Source organism: Ursus americanus, chromosome 9, assembly GCF_024610735.1.
Source record: "Ursus americanus isolate L20-20 chromosome 9, mUrsAme1.1.p, whole genome shotgun sequence".
Classification (NCBI taxonomy): domain Eukaryota; kingdom Metazoa; phylum Chordata; class Mammalia; order Carnivora; family Ursidae; genus Ursus; species Ursus americanus.
This window is the reverse complement of record NC_142135.1, coordinates 61,712,431-61,725,690: the sequence shown is the minus strand read 5'-3', so window position 1 is coordinate 61,725,690 and position 13,260 is coordinate 61,712,431. Positions and strand designations below refer to the sequence as shown.

General features: G+C 38.6%; 1 protein-coding gene across 2 annotated transcripts in view; it reads left to right on the top strand.

Moving 5' to 3' along the window:
* The window catches only part of PREX2 (phosphatidylinositol-3,4,5-trisphosphate dependent Rac exchange factor 2), a 274,481-nt gene that overhangs the window by 17,208 nt on the left and 244,013 nt on the right, over positions 1 to 13,260 (top strand). Inside the window, exon 2 of one of the 2 annotated variants that reach the window (XM_087864839.1) lies at positions 6,809 to 6,962. The exons of the other annotated variant lie outside the window; for it this stretch is intronic. The gene's annotated coding sequence lies outside the window, so the exon portion shown is untranslated. The remainder of the gene's footprint in view (positions 1 to 6,808; positions 6,963 to 13,260) is intronic. 2 annotated transcript variants of the gene reach the window in all.

The window sequence follows — 13,260 nt, the reverse complement described above, 5'->3', positions numbered from 1 at the left end:
GAAATGATATTTTTTAGGCAGCCTTTTGTGGAGCTTCATTCTTTAGTTCACTGAATTTCTAGCACAAAGGAAGGGAAAGAGATTTATTACTATCGTCATTACCAGCTTCAGAATAGAAATTGGTGAATAATTATACTTACATTAGACTTCTAAAAAGTATAACTGAAGGGAAGGGATTCAGCTGGCTGTATTTTTTGATAAGGTTATGTGCTCTCCCCTTCCGTTTCTCTTTAGAGACCATTCTATGGCTAATACATCATAAAAGTTAAAAGGAAGTGCGAACACAATTACCACAAAAAGTTGAAATCTTTTCCATTCACCACTTTATGCTATTTGTGACTTGTCTGCCTGATTGTTTCAAAGTAAGGGAAAACTTGGGATTCTTATCTATCATTATCAGTTTTGATAATGGTTTTGAGTGTGCGGTGTGATTCTGACAAAACTGGAACAAAATCAGCCTTAATCCTAGCAGCCATTGTACCAACCTAACCACAAGAATGTGTACAGAATATATGCAGTGAGCTTCAAAGGCAAGTACGTTTGTCTAATGAGATAATGCAAGTTACAGTGCAAGGAGGGAAATCAGAGATAGAATGAACACCCCTTTAACTCTGTAACAAAATCCTCAATGCCATCAGTAGCTCTTACTTTTGGGGACTTTGAGGTTTACTGCTCCACACTGCTCCGTTTCTTAGCGCTCACCCAGTCCTGAAGTCCCCGGAGGAGGTGTTGAGTGCCGATGGCCCTCCTTAATCAAGAGTACAGTGCATGTGGGTGGGGTGATCACTGGGAAGCAAGGCTGGGTTTAGAATTTGGTCCGAGATAACATCTGGACATTTCAGAGGTCATGAAAGGAGCTGGGGTCAAGGGTTAACACAGCTGAGGTCTGCAGTCTGTGACACAGAGCCAAGGGAGCGGCTTCAGGGGGATCTCTGCTACCTTTTCCACTTGGGAAATGTAGCTCCTGCTACTTAGCCCCTTCCCGTGCCCTCTGGTCTAATCAACCCCTCCCCCCTTCACTTTTGGGGTCCTTCAGCAGACACAGTTTTCCTAGACTGACCAGGTAGCTTCGAGTATGGGCTTTAGGCTTATTATAACTTCTGAGGGATGGACGATCCCATAGTAATAAAGATTAAGAACAATATTTGTAATCCAAGAAGAAGTAGATTTTGACTGCTTTCATTGAACTTATTTCCTTAGATGATGAGAATAATCATTTAAGCCAGTTGGTTCATGGTTACTCCCTTAAAGCGTTTTTTCACCTGGAAAGGTTTACTAATGTTTTATGATTCTTGTATAGTTTCGAAGAATGTTTATCAGACTCTAGGACCGTCCCTGATAATTCAAGTCTGGTCTTATCTAGAAACTGCACCATTTGGAAAAGCTTGAAAACTTTCTGGACAACTTGTTTGAAGTTTGCTGTTTATTTTGACCAGCAGGTTCACTTGGCTACCCCTGTGTAAACATTCAAAGGGTCTTCTTTCGGTTCACTTTTGGTCCCAGGTGGACACAGATGAAATGAGTTGCTCCAAACAAAAGGGACAGAGTTAGAGAATCTTTTGCCTTTCATCTGAGCCTGCCTTGTCTTAGCATCCTATAATTCAAGTTTCTATAGCTTAATTTGTTCTAATTCCCAGGACCTGAAGTATTTCTTCTCCTTGATTATTTATACTGTTATTATAATTTGTTTAGAAATTCAGGAAGTATGGAAGAATAGTAAGAGAGAAATCAGTTATTTCCATTTTGGGAAACCAAAGAGCGAAGGGGTTTTGTTCGTTAACTTACGTTGTATGTTTGAGTAACAGTGGTTGAGAGGTTAAGATCTTTTTCATGGAGTCATAATCTCTAAATTTCACGTAAAACAGTATACGGTCCAGGTACAACTTAGTTTTCAAACTGCCACCCCAAACTAAAAACAAAAATTAATAAAAACCCCCAAACCCCCAAACCGCAAATGAGAGCTATTCCTACTCACATGAAGAAGTACTGTAATGATCATCAGCCTTTCAACAACATGGGATTAATTATCCCAGTAAAAATAACAATACCCCTAATCTATTTTCACGCTTGTATGTCTCTTATGGAACCAATTTACAAATAAAGGCTGACATTTTACTTTGCAGTTCTCAGCCCCGCCAATCCCCTGCGGTGATTGGGCTGGGCTGCCAGTTTGGGAAAATACACTAAAAATACTCGGAGTTAAGAGTTCTCACACTAGTAGCTATAAAGTCATGTTTTCTCGATCAAGAGGTAATCCTCTTTTGACTTCAGAGTAAGTAAGAAATGTGAAATACATCAAAAGAAGATCATTCTCCTCTTCTAAGATTGTGATACAATCGATGTCCTACACAAGGCTCCTCAAAACCTGCTAGACTAGAGCCTGGAGGGTCAGGACAGAGACCAGTGGTGTAGGACTCCCTTCGTCCACCTGCTGACCTAGCAGAGTTTGCACTACCTGAAGCATTTATCAGTTATATTCGTATACTAATTTACCTAATGCAAACAGATTCTCCTGCATCTGTCATGCTAGTGGCAAAGAGGAAAGGCCTGTGGTTTTTGAGTAGATTATATTTTTGATGGGAATTGCTGGAAAGACTGTCTCATTCTATGGTTTTGTTTTTGTAGAACAGTGATTAAAATGGCCTGACCGAAGGGTTGGTGTAGGGGAGTAGTGGGTGGTCAGGGTGGCCTGGGGTCAGATGGTTGAGTGGCTTTGAATGCCAGATTAGTTTAGAACTAGTGGTAGATGGTAGAGAGGTAGGGGAGGTTTTTGAGCAGGAGTCACAGAATTGAGCCTTGATTCAGGAAGCGTCGTCTGGCACAAAGGCTTTTAGCAATAGATTGTAGGAATGGCTTCATTGGGCACGGGCGAGACTGAAAGAGACCAACCCATGAAGCCCAACAAATGTCAAAAGATTAAATCAGTAGGGAATATGATGACGCCCTTAATTAGAATCTCGGGATAGGAGGAGAGAGAGTGGGGAGTCAGGAATTAGTATTTTTAAAAAGCTCCCTAGCTGAATCAAATGTGTAGGTAAGGTTGAGAAATACAAGGAAACGAATAAAATGGCATTAACATATGTATCAATCAGTTTGAGATGAGTACCGTTTTTCCAATATGCCGCTAAAAAGCTGATCAGTGTGGTTGAAGTTGTGGGCATGCTTTCTTGAAAAGTGAGAGAGCTCTGAGATGGCAGAGGCAGACCGTGTGAGTTGAGAACTGGAGTGAGTTATGGGTTAGTTTAAAAACCACCACCAGAAAGACATTATTGCGCTGGCCAAAATGATCAGAAATGGGGCAGAGTGATCACAATTGTGACCCAGGACAGGCTTTTTCTGCAGTTGAATATGCTTTGTTTCTCCCCTTTCTTGCTTTGCTCTATTTCTCCAGATGTAAAAATCTCTGGGGAAAAAAGGAGTTTTTTAAAATTTATTTTTCTATTTTTAATTTTAAAGTACTACGCAGTGGAATAGTTAAATTGGCTACTTGGTACAGTGAGATCGAACTTCTGGCCCTTCCACTACTTATTAGGAAAAGGGAGGAAGTAACTGATGTGTGCCAACCAACTCCCACATGATGGGAATTTATATACATTATCATTAACCTGTGCAATAGTCCTGTGATGTAGGGATTAACCTCCCAGTTTTATAGGAAATAAAAGGAGACTCTAGGTCTTGAGAGAGCACACATCTGCCCTTGCTCCCAAGTCTGTGCTATTTCTTGTCTCCTGTGCCTATCTTAGCATAAATGAGAAACAGTGGAGATAAACTGTGAGTGCCAAGATTAGTATTATTATTGTCATTATCAGGTATTATAGAGATAACCCAGATGGATGGCTCATTCAAGATTATGTGAAAGTAAATGACAAAGGAGAAGATGTTCAGAGGAAAGCAGAGTTCATGACCATACCCCAAGAAGAGAAAGAAGAGTTAGGCTGAAGACACAAGTAAATTCACTTTACTCTTCTCACATTTTCTTTTGAACCCAACCCTATTGGCTTTCATTTCATCACTCCACCAACTATACCTTTGTCCAAGTCACCAGTGATATCCACGTTGCTAAATCCAGGGGCCGCTGGCCAGTTTCTCAGTCCTCTTTCTGCTTGACCTAAAGGAATGTTGATCTCCTCCTCATTGAAACACTTCCTTCCAGGACAGTATACTTTTGACTCTGCTCCTGCCTCTGTGCTCCACTGTCTCAGTGTCATTTGCTGGTTCAGCTCATCTTCTCCATGATATGTAGCTGTTGGAGGCTCATGGTACGTATCCAGAGCCACAGGAGTCATTGCTCTGACCGTTTTTCTTCTCTACTTATATTTATTCCTTTGGTGGTCACCCTGAACTTCAGTCTTGAATGTCTGTCTCTCCATGGATGTCTAATAAGTGTCTCAAACTTAACATGGCCAAAATCAAAACTGCTGATTACCTCCCCTCCCCTCCTTCCACTCTCTCCCAGCCACACCTCATCTTTCTGAGATCTTACTCTTATTAGTAAACAACTTCATCTTTTCTCATTGATCACATGTAATAGTGGCAAATCCTTCTAGCTCTATTTAAAAAAAAAAAATCCAGACTCTACATCCGTTCATGATAAAAACCCTCAACAAAGTAGGCTTAGAGGGAACATACCTCAATGTAATAAAGGCCACATGTGAAAAACCCACAGCTAACATCATTCTTAATGGGAAAAAACTGAGAACTTTTCCCCTAAGGTCAGGAACAAGACAAGGATGTTCACTTTCACCACTTCTATTCAATATAGTACTGGAAGCCCTAGCCACAGCAACCAGAAAACAAAAAGAAATAAATGGCATCCAAATTGGTAAGGAAGAAGTAAAATTTTCAGTATTTGCAGATGGCATATTATATATAGAAAACCCTGAAGACTCCACCAAAAAAACTGCTAGAATGGATAAATGAATTCAGTAAAGTTGCAGCATATAAATCAATGCACAGAAATCTACTGCATTTCTGTATACCAATAATGAAGGAACTGAAAGAGAAATTAAGAAAACAATCCCATTTACAATTACACCAAGAGTAATAAAGTATCTAGTAATAAACCTAGCCAAAGAGGTGAAAGACCTATACTCTGAAAACTACAAAACGCTGGTGAAAGAAATTGAAAATGACACAAAGACATGGAAAGACAGTCCATGCTCATGGAGTAGAAGAACAAATACTGTTAAAATGTATATACTACCCAAAGCAGTCTACGCATTTAATGTAATCCCTGTCAAAATGCCAACAGCATTTTTCAAGAAGTAGAACAAGCAATTCTAAAATTTTTATGGAACACAAAAAACTTTGAATAGCCAAAGCAATCATGAAAAAGTAAAACAAAGCTGGAGGTATCACAATTCCAGATTTCAACCTATTTACAAAGCTTATGTCATCGAGACAATATGGTACTGGCACAAAAAACAGACACACAGATCAGTGGAACAGAATGGAAAGCCCAGAAATCCATGATTATATGGTGAATTAATCTATGACAAAGGTGGCAATAATATGCAATGGGAAAAAGTCTCTAAAACAAATGGTGTTGGGAAAACTGGACAGCTACATGCAAAAGAATGAAATTGGACTGCTTTCTTATACCATACACAAAAATGAACTCAAAATGGAGTAAAAACCTAAATGTGAGCTCTGAAACCATAAAAATCCTAGAAGAGACCACAGGCAATAATTTTTCTGACACTGGCCATAGCAACTTTTTTCTAGATATGTCTTTTGAGGCATGGGAAATAAAAGCAAAAATAAACTATTGGGACATCATCAAAATAAAATACATTTGCACAGCAAAGGAAGAATAAAGCTAAAAGACAACCTACTGAATGGGAAAAGATATTTGCAAATGACACATCTGATAAAGAATTAGTATCCAAATTGTATTAAGAACTATATAACTCAACACCAAAAAACAAATAATCCAATTAGAAATGGGCAGCAGATTTTTCTCTAAAGAAGACATCCAAATGGCCAACAGACACATGAAAAGATGTTCAACATCACTCATCATCGGGGAAATGCAAATCAAAATCACAGTGGGATATCTCCTCAGACCTGCCAGAATGGCTGAAATCAATTAACAGAAGAAACAGCAGGTGTTGGTGAGGATATGGGGAAAAAGAAAATTTCTTGCACTATTGGTGGGAATGCAAAGTGGTGCAGCCACTGTGGAAAACTGTATGGAAGTTCCTTGAAAAGTAAAAAATAGAACTACCCTATGATTCAGCAATCACACTGAGTATTTACCCAAAGAATACAAAAACACTAATTCAAAAGGGATACATGTACCTCTATGTTTATGGCAGCATTATTTACCAATGCCAGGATATGGAAGCAGCCCAACTGTCTATTGGTTGATGAATGGATAGAGAATCAGTTTATGTGTACACACACACACACACACACACACACACACACACACAGGAATATTACTCAGTCATAAAAAAGAATGAAATCTCACCATTTGCAAGGACATGTATGGAGCTAGAGAGTATTAATGCTAAATGAAATAAGTCAGTTAGGAAAAGACAAATACTGTATGATTTCCCTCATATGTGGAATTTAAGAAACAAAACAGATGAGTAAAGGGGGGAAAAAAGAGAGAGAGACAAACCAAAAAACAGACTAACTATAGAGAACAAACTGATGGTTACCAGAGGGGAGGCGGGGTGGGGGTGAATCGGTGAAACAGGTGATGGAATTAAGGAGTGCAATTGCTGTGATGAGCACTGGATGATGTATGGAGGGTTTTTTGTTTTTTTGTTTTTTTTTAAGATTTTATTTATTTATTTGACAGAGAGAGCACAAGCAGGGACAGTGACAGAGGGAGAGGGAGAAGCCAAGACCCCACAGACACACACACACAGAACAGGGAGCCGGATGTGGGGCTCAATCCCAAGACCCTAGGATCATGAACCGAAGGCAGATGCTTAACCAACTGAGCCACCCAGGTACCCCAATATATGGAAGTGTTGAATCACTACATTGTATACCTGGAACTAATATAACACTGTATGTTAACTAACTGAAATTAAAATAAAATTTAAATCACTATCTCTGTCTGCTACTGTTATCCTGATATAGAAGCTTCCTGCTTGTTTTCTCTGGATCCCTGCAACCAGGGTAGCTGGGGTGATCCTTTGTGAGCATGTCAAAATCATTTCCCTTTTTTTGCTTAAACCCTCCAAATGCTTTTTCATCTGCTTCAGAGTAAAAGCCAAGGTCCCTCTAATGGCCTGTGAGACCTTGTGATCTGCACTCTTCTCTGTTACCTCTCAATCTCACTTCCTGCTATTCTTCCACTTGCCTTCCTCTGACCACAGTCACCCCTTTGCTGATCCTCAGCGATGCTGGGCGTGCTCCTGCCTCAGGACCTTTGCACTGCTGTACCCTTGGCTTGGAATGCTCTTCTCCCAGGTACCCTCATGGCCAGGTCCTTTTCTTTCTTTGGATTTTTGCTCAGATGCTACTTCTCAGTGAGGCCCACCCTGATCACTGTATACCAAGTTGTAGTTCTTGTCTTTTCAGCCCAATACTCCTCATCCACCTTCACTACTTTAATTTCTATAAAGCACTTGCTGACCTACTAAATACCTCAATTACCTTGTTCGTTATGTCTGCTTTTTCTCCCACTAGAAAGCGAGCTCATTAGGAAAGGGAAGGGATTTATGGTGTTTGGTTATGGCTGTTTGTGCAACCTCTAAAAAATGCTTAACACATAGCAGGTGTTCATGAAATGTTTTTTGAATGGATTGTTGCAACTCATACTCAATATCATGGGAAAGCATATATGTATTTTTTAAAAATCCTTTGTTGAGAGAAGTTCTTAAAACATTCACCGTTTATTGGAAAGGTATTAGAAATCTAGTAAAGGGCTACAAACTTGAGTCTGATCTACAAATGTTAAGAGTTTAACAAAGTAGATATTGATAATAAAATGAATGATGAGAAGGGATACACTGACAAAATTAACTCATAAAACTAAGAAGCGAGTAAACATTGAAGAAGAAGCTAAAGAGAAATGAAATTAGCTGGGAAACTGCATTTATAAGGAGATGCCATTCAGTGATCACCTGATAATACTTTTTAAAATCACTGAGAAATATTGTGGTGGAAAGATACTCTTAAACTTTCAATTTGTCTTAGAAAGCAGTAAACTAATTATTTTCCATGTGTCTGAGCAACGCAATAAGACAGGAGTGGTTAGTGAAAAGTGCTTTTGGTGTGGGAAAGGAAGTATACTACTTTGGGAAATAAGGATGCTGTAAAAATTAATGTTTTAAAGTCTTAAGAGGATTCCCATAGGGGACTGATATGTTTTCCAAAGTCCTTTGTTATGATGAGATATGGAAGATTATTTTCTAAGCACCAGTTTGTGAACATAAGCATATGTATACCAAGGGAGATTTGAAATGCAAGAAACTGATTTATGTGAAGCCACTTGTTTGATGTGATGTCCTTCATGATTTGGTTTTGTTTTCGTCCCATCCCTACATCTAAATGTATGATTAAAGTTCACCACTGTGAGAGGCTCAAGTGCCCTTGCTTTTGGCCGTAAATAATAGTCGTTTGACTTCCAGTTGCAGTGATTCTTGTAAATGAAGTCCACTGGTGATCTCCACAGAACCTAGGCTATTACTACATATGAAGAGGCAGAAACAGCGTCGCTTTAGTTTCTATCTTTCTATGGCCTTACCTTGCACTATCAGATTAGACAGGTCTTTTGTGTTGAAACTATGAGTGATACCTCCTGCGGGTCCCATTGCCTCTTGTAGCTGCTGTGGAAATTCTCTCACAGTGCTTTCAGACTCCTTGCCCACACTGTCGCACGTATTTACTGTGCACTGACTGCTTCCTTGCCCTCTTTGAAGCCTTTCCCAACCTGGCTTCTTGACCCTTCTTTGCAGAAGAAAGACTCCTGATGTTTTCCCATGACTATCTTTTAACCATATCTTTTAACTCCGTCCCAGCTGGATCTCTTTGCTTCCCCGTGGCATTTGACGTTGCTCATCAGGGTTACTTTTTTGAAATTTCCTCCTTGTGTGGCATCCTTTGGTTTCATCGATGAAACTCTATAATTACCCCCTTTGCTTCCAACTCTCATTCTTGGCTTTTCATTCCCCTTTTTACACAAATTTTATTTGTCTTTTTAGTAAACTTATCAACTCATCATGGCCTCTACAACTACCTTTACATAAATCAAACTGAAGTTAAATATGTCGCTCCAGTTAAGATCTTGAATCCCAAAGTCATGTCTCCTGCATACAGGACATTGCACTGTATGTTTCAGTTTTGCCTCCAATTCTGTCATTACTTTCCCTCTCTTTGGCTCCACTGCCTTTCCACAATTGGCATTTTCCAATCTCTCTGGACTGGGAGGCTCGGTGTCATCTTTGTCTTCTTGTTTTTTATCTCCTATCAAACCAGTCTCAGTGCCCTCTTGCTTATTGCTTCTAATTGTCTTTAGACATTTCTAAATGTGCCCAGGACTCTACTACTTATTTAATGAATTGATCTACCTTTGTTCAGGGGAGATGTAACAATGACATAGCGGCAGAGTGATAAACATCCAACAAACGTGCCCAGAGTAATTTTCCTAAAATAGTATTTTCATCTTTTAATTATTTTTTCCCACAGACAGACCTCACTTCCTTGAGTCTCATGCATCCTAATTTCTCAAGTTGACATTCTAGAGCCTTTATAAAAAGCTCCTTACCATATCTGTCCACATTTACCATGGCTACCCCTAAAGAATCTCTCCTGTAGGGTTAGTTTGGTTCTCAAGTAATCCAGTCAAATACCTTGCTGACTTACCTGATTGCCTCTGCTTATGCTGTTCTTTCTACTGGGATAACCTCTCCCCTCTTCTTGAATATCCATATTCCACTTGCCTTGTAAGACTCTATTCAGCTATCACATTTCTGGAAAGACATCCCATACCACTCTTGCCTTTCATCCCCTCCAAATGTTTTATTGTTCATATCACAGATTTCATCATTTTAATGCTACTTGTCTTGCATCACCATTTATGTGTTTTTTGTAATAATTATTTGTCTGGACATCACAGTTTACAAATCATTATCGTGTTTGCCCTGATAGTAAAGCAAATCAGCCATTTTACATTTGGGATCGCTAATATTAGTAAAAGCCTCAGAACACACAGATAATGAGAGTTAAATGTGAAATAGAAGTGGGGCCTAAGGATTAATGTCAAGTGCAGTGCTTTTTCAATTGTTTTTTCAAAGTGCTTTCACTTATTGTAAAACTTAAGCCATTTTTTTCTTTATATTTTCCATAGAACCTAGCCTATGTCTGTTACGTAGTAGGTGTTAAGTATCTTAATGGCTGATTATAAGATATGCTGTAGCTATTCAAGTAAATGTTCTCTGAATTATAAAATTGTACTTACAAATTTACCTTTCTGCACTTAGAACAGATTGAAAAATTGGAGGTCAGTTATTACTAAAATTTGCCTTGCTGTGCTCTGATAAACAGATTTCTTAAAATAATTCAAATTATAGGAACCTCATGTTTGAAAGCTCTCTGAGAGCTGCTTTTGTGATACTACTCTGGACTTAGGACTTGAAGTAGAATTGAAGTTGAAATAGAATTTTGCTAGTATCTTGGTTAAAAAGAAAAAGCATGATTGTTAGATTGAAAAAGTAAAAGTTTTACATTTTGAAGGTATAAATTTATGAGCATTTTTATGTCATGTTCTAAAAACATATTTTAATATATATCTCTATAAAATATATATACTTTATATTTTAATAGATATATCTTAGAACATGGCATGAAATCAGTTAGCTATAATCTTACCCAGAAATTTTCTGTTTTATTAAGTTTTAATTTTCCCATATAAGGAATAACAAAAGTATGAATGAAAGGGAGTTGTTTTTTAAAAACTGTTTTTGTAGGGGATTAAAATATTGTCTTTGGCCAACTGTGAGGTTGACAAAATGTCCCTATTATTAATCATGCAAATCCTGAGAATTTGGTACTGGTTGTACAAAACTAATATGAAGAAGTGACTTAGCTTTTACTGCAGTGAATAGTTATGACAAGTCAGTTCTAATCAGAGATAAAATAATGGTGTCATTTTAAAAATAATTGTTTCAAATCTATTCATTGCTTAGGTCTCTTTCAGTTTTACTGTCCTCTTCATGTAAGGGGATAAACAATTGGATATTAAGTTAGTTGTGGAAACAGGCATAGAGATGGACAGGTTTTGTGTTTCCATTCAGTCTCTGTTGTATCCTCATTGCTATGTCTCAGAACCAGCTCCTGATTCCTTTGCTCCTGTGTATGTCTTCTGCCACTCCCTGGTCTCCACCTTTGTTCCTCTTTCTGGAGCTCTCTGAACTGGTTTCTGCTTTTATTCTCTCTCAGTTTTTCCTGCAGTACTAAGAAATTAAATTTCCTAATGAATGTGTGGCTTTTACTTTATCCTTCTCTCTCTGTCTCAAAAATGTATAATGGCTCACAGTGACTTACTGAGAACCAGTCCAAACTCATGGCCTCTTCTGGTTGGCCTCCCAGTCTTTTGAACTGTTACGAACAAATGAACGGATACATCTGTTCGATGTTACCTATACATAACCTGTACTTTTCTATCTCTGTGTCTTACTCATTGTGTTTTCTCCAAGTATCTGTAAGCAGAAACTGTGCCTTTCTCCTGTTTTTTATTTTCTATAATTAATTTCCAATGCACTACCAATCCTATAGTGAACTTAGAGAATGAATGAATGGACAAATGCATTTAAAGTGAAACAAATAAATGTTAGTATACATCTTTTTTTTTTTTTTATCTCTTACATTTCCAGGTACATAATAGTCTGAACAAACTGAATATAGGAAAAGATGAGGGCAATGGAATTGAACAAAGTGTTGAATGGATATTATTATCAATAGGTAGGGCAGGGAAGCAGTGCCTATGTATTATATTTTAGCATGTAATTATATCTTTTCAACCATATCTTATTCATTTAATATTCTCAGTATTTATCAGGAATTCAGTAACTGGTTTTTGTGAAATAAATACGTGAATTCTTTCTCATATATTTTTATGTGTTTGATTAAATAATAAATGCAGTGCTGCAGCTGTTTTCCACAGTTGTCTCCCCAAGGAACCATACCTCCCAGGGGTCATGCCTTTGCAGCACCCTTTCTTTGACTCTGAGCTGGCCCTGCAAGTTGCTGTTGACTGAAGACTCCTAAGTCCAGGTCATAAGAAGCAGTTCAGCTTGCAGGAAGCTTTGCTTTTGTGATGCTTCACCTTGAAGCCAGCCACCATGTAGGAAGCGTGCCTATTTTGATACCACCGTGCCATGAGGAGTTTGAGCCCTGTGGGGAGGTCCTGAGGTAGGAAACACTGTGGAGGGAGAGAAAGAGGCGGGGAGGGGAGGGACGGGCCAAGGTACACCAAAGTGCCAGACACGTGAGGGAGGAAGGGATGAAGTCATCTTCGCAGTGGATCCTGCAGCCACTCCAGCTGACGCCACATGTCTCCGAGATGAAGTGTCTGGCTGAGCTCCCGTCAGATTCCTGACCCACAAAATCATGAGCAAAATAAATGGTTGTTTTAAGCCACTAAGTTTGGCACAATTTGTTATGTAGTGACAGATAACTGAAACATAACATACAGAAACTTGTAAATCATCAATAAATTTCACAAACCGAACACAGTGTGTAACTAGCACCCAGATCAAGAAACAGAATATTGCCAGTACCTTGGAAGCCATTCTGGTATCCCCTTCCAGTAATGGGCCTTGTCCCAGGGTAACAACCACTCGGACATCCAGCGCCTTAGATTAGTTTTGTCTGGTTTTGGATGTTACGTGAATGGATTTCACAGTTAACAGTTGATCCTTGAACAATGCAGGGGTTAGAGGTACCAACCCTCAGCACAGTCAGAAATCGTGGATAACTTTTGACTCCCCCAAAACTTAACTACTAATAGCCTACTGTTGACTGGAAGCCTTCTTGATAACATAAACAGTTGATTAATACATTTTGTGTTATATGTATTATATACTATATTCTTAAATAAAGTAAGCTAGAGAAAAGAAAATGTTAAGAAAAATCACAAGAAAGAGAAAATACAGTTACAAGTACTGTACTGTAAAAAATGCATCTATAAGGAGACCCATGCAGTTCGAACTCATGTTAAGGGTCAACTATATACTCTTTGTGTCTGGTATCTCTCACCTATCACTAAGTTTGTGCAACTTACCTGTAGTTTTTTACTGC